The following is a 6658-nucleotide window of genomic DNA, read 5'->3' as shown; positions in this document are numbered from 1 at the left end:
AAAAGGATTGCCTGCAATGCGGGAGACCTGGGTTTGATCCCTGGGTTGGGAAGATCCCCTGGAGAAGGGGATGGCTATCCACTCCAGTATTCTGGCCTGGAGAATCCTATGGACAGAGAAGCCTGGCGGGCTACAGTCCGTAGGGTCACAAAGAGTTGGACATGACTGAGTGACTTTCACTGTATATAACTTTACAAATAAATAAATATTAAAAACAAAGATCGTAGAGACTCCAAACTCATCATTCCCCACTTGTTTTTACTGTATTTTACTATTATCTATTGTACCTGTTATGGTGGAAGTATTATAGAATGGTGTGCTACTGTACAACTCCTACTTTGATAGCTTCACATTGCCCACGGTGGAGTGTTTACTCTGTGGAAGCCTGCAAATGCTACAAATCAGGTTGTCCCCTATCCCATTCCAGTTGTTAAATATTTACCAGGACATCACTGCCTAGGCCTTTCCTACATCATGTCTTGTGGGGAAGAGATGAGCTTTTGCCAAACACACACTCAGAGATATCCCCATAGATGGAGCATCCAGTCTCAGCAGGCAGAGGCTGTAGGAAGGTGAGTTGAGGGGAAAGGCAGCGGTTATTGCTGTGTTGTTGCAGGAGTTCGGCCTGGAGGCCCTCTCTCAGTCTCAGGCTTCGTGCAATGTACTCGCTCCATCTGAAATCTCTTTGAACTTGAGTGCTCAGGCGTGCCTTTCTGTGAGTTCTGAGATCACCCAGCACTAGGAAGTCTTCCCCCACCAGAAGGGATGCTTCCTGAGACCAGGGAAGCACCCTTCCAGATCTGTCTTCCCAGGCCTGGCTCCAGTCCCTGGGCCAAAACGTTGGATGGTCTACACAGAACACTGTGCAGGAGCAAGCAAGACACTGGTATCAGACAAATCGGGCTCCTCCACCCCCTCACTGCTGCTCTGAGAAGGGCACTTCACAATCTGGTTTTCAATATCCAACTTGTCAGATAAGGATAGGCATGGCCGTCCTGAAGATTAAACGAGATTATCCATGGGGAGCTCTCCCTTGGGCCTTCCCATCACCTAGAAGGTGTTCCATGACATAGAAACTATTTTTGTTATACTTGTGGGATGGTCGGGTGGGTGCTGAATTTAAACTGCCTCTGAGTCCCAGACCGCCCTGACACTCAATGTGTCAACGAAGGGGCACGGGACAGGAAGGACCAGGGGGCAACAAATCCGTGGTGGCACCGCTGGCAGACCTCCCCAGTACACAGCCAGGAAGTGAACCCTCCCCCGACTCCAAGGTTGGGACTTGCGGGGTGGAGGGCGGGCAGCCGGACGTCGCAGACCGGGGGTGTGTGTGCAGGAAGCGGCGGCCGGGCCTGTCCAGGAGCCTCAAAGTGGCGGAAGGGAGGCAACACCGGCACCTGCATTGTGCGAGGACCGCTCCCGCTGAGCCGCTGCAGACCCCCTGGCGCGCGTTCTTGGCGTTCGCTGCTGGGGGGGTGGCCCGCTGCTTTCAGGCAGGTGGTTACTAGGCAGAGAAGACTCCATCCACCTTCACGCCTTCAGTCATTTAGGCATTGATCTGTGATAGAGGTGCGAGGCGCTGGTGCATAATCCCGAGGACCTTCCCAGCTGTTGGCTCAGAGGTCAGATGGCTGAGTTGGAATCTCGGCTCCTCCACTCTGTAGCTGTGTAACTTGGGTAAATGACAACCTCTCTGGACTGTCCTCGGACGGAATGTTGGATTAAATGAGTGAATAGTAACTCCACTACTCTGTTGAGTGTTGGATTAAATGAATTCCATGTGAAGCAACCAGTCAGTATTAAGTGTAGGATCTTTTCAAAAAATAATTTTTATTATTGCAAAAGACTGTTTCAAGCGTGGAGGCTTGGAGGATGCACTAGAGGCTCCCCAAACAGTTGCACACTTGGGGGTCTGAACAGTGGTTTTAAAGATATTGAAAACTGATTGCCAACCTTTGAGAACTGTGAAATTTCATCTCAAGCTCAGATTTTTACTTCTTTTAAAAAGATTGATGGTCTGGGAAGCTTGTGTTTCATAACATGCTATTGAGTATTGTGCTAGCGGCACTCTTTATTTATAGCGGCAGTCTCTATTTATATTGTATTTTCATAAGTCTATTGCAAAGTGGTGTTAATTGTTGTACTAGGAAAAAAAACTCTTGGGCAATTCCCTTGTTGCAAGGGTCTGCAAGGAAAATTTATTTTGAAAGGCAGATATTATATTTAAGTTGTGGTTATTGATTGCCTTGGTTTTAAAATGTTGCCTTCTGGGACATCTAAAGAAAGATTTCTTAAACATGTCAGAATGGGGCAATTTATGCCATTTGTATAATAGGACAGTTTATGCCCTGAGCCAAAGAAAGAAGCTGAAGTCCTTCGGGATTTCACAGTTGGGGTAGAGGCCAGAAGTTAGTGATTAGGTGGAAGGTGTTGGAGACCTTACCAGGAAGTGGAGTGGAGTTGGAGGGAAGGAGCAGGCAGGTGACAGGTATTTCAAAACATTGTATGGAAAAAACCGAACGAACTTTTTGGGCAACCCAATAGAATTGAGGGACTTCTGAGGTGGCTCAAGGGTAAAGAATCCTCCTGCTAATGCAGGAGATGCAGGTTTGATCCCTAGGTTGGGAAGATCCCTTGGGGGAGGAAATGACACCCACTCCAGTATTCTTGCCTGGAGAATTCCACAGACAGAGGAGTCTGGCGGGCTGCAGGCCATGGGGTTGAGCATGCATGTACATACATAGAGTTGCACATAGAATTGAAAGTCTGTGAGGAATGGGGGAAAGAGAGGAGACAGGTTGACTTTTGGGTTTCCGGCCTGAGGGAATGGATGGGAGATAGACCCATTCATTGACCTGAGGGTCCAGAGGAGAACAATGAGTTTGTGTTTAGCCATGTGGGGTCTGAGACTTTGTATCCGTCATGAGATCAGTGAGATAAGTGGATCTGGTGCTCAAAAGAGAGAGGTGAGACCGGAGGCCTGCAAAATCACCCCAGGGGTGTGTGGGAAGATTGGAAGGACCCCAGGACCTGTTTCCATTAAGGGATTAAGGCATTGAAGGAATTGGAAAAGGTAAAAGGAGGCGGAGAGGAGCCTGCACGTTAGGTCCAGAATCTCTTCCTTTTACACTGCCTGCCTCCCCTGGGAGCCTTATCCTCCTTCTACAGCTTTAGATTCCCTGGACTGAAGAATAGGTAGGGAGGAGGGGCTCTGACCAGAGCCTGATGTTGCCTGAAGGGGAAGGTGGAGGCAAGACCCCAGTCAAGTTTGGCACACCTACCTAAGTGCCCTTCAGAAGCTCTCTCTTGCAGCCCCTCCCCTCCCCTGGGTCACTTGTTGGGCTTCTGGGACACTATTGGGAAGGGGAGCTCAGAGGAAGAGCCCAGCTGGGCCCCTGGGCCTCTGGACAACAGAGTGAGCAAAAGGAAAACCAGGACATTCTCAGCTGTGGGAAAGTTACAAGTCCAGAGGTACCAAGAGCTGCCACGTGGTAGGATAACTACAGGTCAGGCAAACCCCAACCCTTGCAACCAGGAGGTATTGCAATTGTCATCCATAGAGGCTGATGATCTTTCTTGGGAGCCAGAGATCTGGGCTGAGCTTTGATATGTGCCAGACACCATCATGCATGTTTTATCTAACTGTCATCAAATTTCCTATGGAGGAAATACAATTTTCTGTATTCTTCTTTTAAAAAATACATTTATTTATTTGGCTGCCTTGGGTCTTATTTGCATCATACAAGATCTTTTATTGTAGCGCATGGATTATGTACTGTGACACTCAGACTTCAGTAGTTATGGCATGCTTGGGTTTACCTGCCCTGCAGCATGTAGGATCTTCGAAACCTGACCAGGGATGGAACCTGAGTCCCCTGCATTGGAAGGCGAATTCTTAACCACTGGACCACCAGGGAAGTCCTGCAATATTCTGCATTTTACAGGAGAGGAAACTGAGGTGCAGAGAACACAAGTAATATGCCAAGGACATGCTGCTGACGAGAAGCAGAGTTGGGAGGTCAAGGGTGGAACTCAGGCTCCATCACTGTGGTTTATCCAGGGATGGCCCCCCTTCTGTGATGGCTCCTCAGTCTCCTTAACACTTGGCTGTACCCTGGACTTCATCTTCGCCGTCACAGTCAATCAAAAAGCAGTTACCAAATCCTGTCGATCCTACCCCCTTTACAGATCTTGCATCTGTCCCCTTTCCTCCGCTCCTGGAGTCACCACCCAAGCTTGGACCTCGTGGTCTCTTGCGTTCGCCTTTCCATCAGCTTCCTCCTTGGTCTCCCTGCCTTCCAGTTCTCCCACCTCTACCTCCATCCATCTTCCACATGAACTTCCAAAGGTCTCTCTTAAAACCCAAGTCTGGCCATGTCATTGTCCTTAGCACCTGCCAACAATATCCTGCTGCCCTGCAGACAAAATGCAAAAGCCCCAGCAGGCCCCCTGCTCCAGTGGTGACCTCACTGCTCCCCTGACCTGCTCCAGCCAAACAGGATCTGCTTCACTCTCCTCTAAACGGGCCCTGGGCTGGGCTTTCTTGACTCTGGACCTTTGCACCCGCTGCTGACTTGGCCGGCCACAATCTCTGCCGACTAAAGTTCTGGCCACCCTCAAAGGCCCAGCTTCATGGAAGGCTGTTTTTCCAGAGCCAAGTGTATGTTGGATGAAAGTTCTTGGTTTTCCTGACTCTCTCTCCCCTAGTGGGCAGCATGAGCTCCTGTGTGTCTCTCCCCCTTTGCCCAGCACAGTGCCTGACATACTGGAGAGGTTCTGTAAGCGAGTCCCTTAGCCTCCATCCACCAACTCCTCTATCCTGGCTCTGACTGCAGGTTCAGGCCTGGATTCACTCCAGCAACAGCTCCAGCTCCAACTCAAGCTCCTGGCTCATCCCCAACTCTGATTCTAGCTCTGACCTGCTTCAAGCTATAGCTCCAGCTCCTGGCCTAGCACCAGCTTTGGCTCGATATCCAGGACAGGCTTAGCATTTGTCCAAAATCCATCCCACCATTTCCTACCCTCCCAATCTCCAGATCCACTTTCCTGGACTGAGGTTTCCTGCCTCAGCACTCCCCAGTTGGAAGGAGGGAGAGAACATGGGAAGAGACTAAGCAGAGCCCCACACAGCCTGCTCTCTTCTGGGATCACCCCTGCCATCAAGTCACATCACTGTGTTAGGGGAAGCACACTGACCGAACCCGCCCACCCTGGCCAGGCGCCATAGTAACCATTTGCATGAGCTGTTTTATGACAGGAGATCCTGACAAGGAATACGGAACTAATAAGCCACCACCAACAGGAAGAGTTCTGGAAAGGTCGAAAGGAGACACCGTGTGTCTGTCCACTTCACAGAATCCCTCTCGCTAGCATTCATCTTGGCTGAGCGATGCGTGCGCCACCAGGAAAGACTCTGAATTAGAATGATTGGCCAAAGACCACCCGGAAACTAATCTCATCACCATAAAACCCGAGACTGCAAGTCACTCGGCAGAGCTGTTCTCCTGGGTTCCCTTACCCTACTGCTCTCCACCCGGGTGCCCTTTCCCAATAAAATCTCTTGCTTCGTCAGCACATGTCTCCTCAGACAATTATTTTCCGAGTGTTACATAAGAGCCCAGTTTCGGGCCCTGGAAGGGGTCCCCTTTCCTGCAACAACTTTCCAGCCCAACATCATGGCCCTGACCAGTACTATGGGGACAAACAGACCCAGGGTCAAAGCAAGAGCTTGTCATTTACTGGATGTGATCCTCGAGGCCCAGTCCTTTCGTCTGCAAAATGAGACAACAGTCAACGTGAGAATAGCTGGAGACAGGCTGTGGAGTTCCCACAGGCGTGGTGCCTGGCACAGAGTAGATGTCAATAACCATGAGGGCTTTTCCTGCAGATGACCTTCACATTCCAACGCACGTTGCGTAAGGGCTCTCCTGTCACTGTGACACTGGTGGGGCTGGCACAGCCTTGTTTCTAGGCTTCTGGCTGGGACTGTTGTCCCTAGAGCCTGTTGGGCAGTGGGGACAGAGCCAAGGTACCCTACTGGAATAGTGGAATCCCTGCCCAGAACTCCATGTCCCTGATGTCAAGTGCAAACATGAATCCACCAGGTACTGGGGAAAGGCCATTCTTCCTTCTTTGTTGTGGGCTGACTATGTATGTTTTGGTATCTTTTTCTCCCCTCTGATTGCCTCACTGAGTTTCTATCTCATCAAAGCTCAGAAAGCAAGGGTTGCTATGAATAAGGGAACTTGAGGATCCTATCCCTCAAACCCAGGGACCACCATCAGTGGGGGTCTGGCTGTGATGTACAGGTGTATGCATGTGTAAGTATGGATGTATGTGTGGCATGGTGTGTGGTGGGTGTAGGCATGCTAAAATATCATGTGTAGTGTGTATTTGTAGGCAATGTGTGGTCTATAAATGATGAAGGGTAATTGGAGGGCTGCACCTATAGGTATGTGTATGGCGTGTGCATGTGACTTTCGTGTATGGAAAACTGTAATGTGGAGACAGAAGTGGACCTGGGTATGGGGTCTAAGCGATATGTGTATGCAGTGTGTCTGCACGTGGTGTGGGTCAAGGGGAGAATGTGAGCTGGTGAGTTTTGTTAGGCGGTAGGCAGTGGGGAAGTGTTAGCATATCTGGGATTCCTGCTGAATTC

Source organism: Budorcas taxicolor, chromosome 3 (genome assembly GCF_023091745.1).
Source record: "Budorcas taxicolor isolate Tak-1 chromosome 3, Takin1.1, whole genome shotgun sequence".
Taxonomy (NCBI): Eukaryota; Metazoa; Chordata; class Mammalia; order Artiodactyla; family Bovidae; genus Budorcas; species Budorcas taxicolor.
This window is presented reverse-complemented; position numbering follows the sequence as displayed.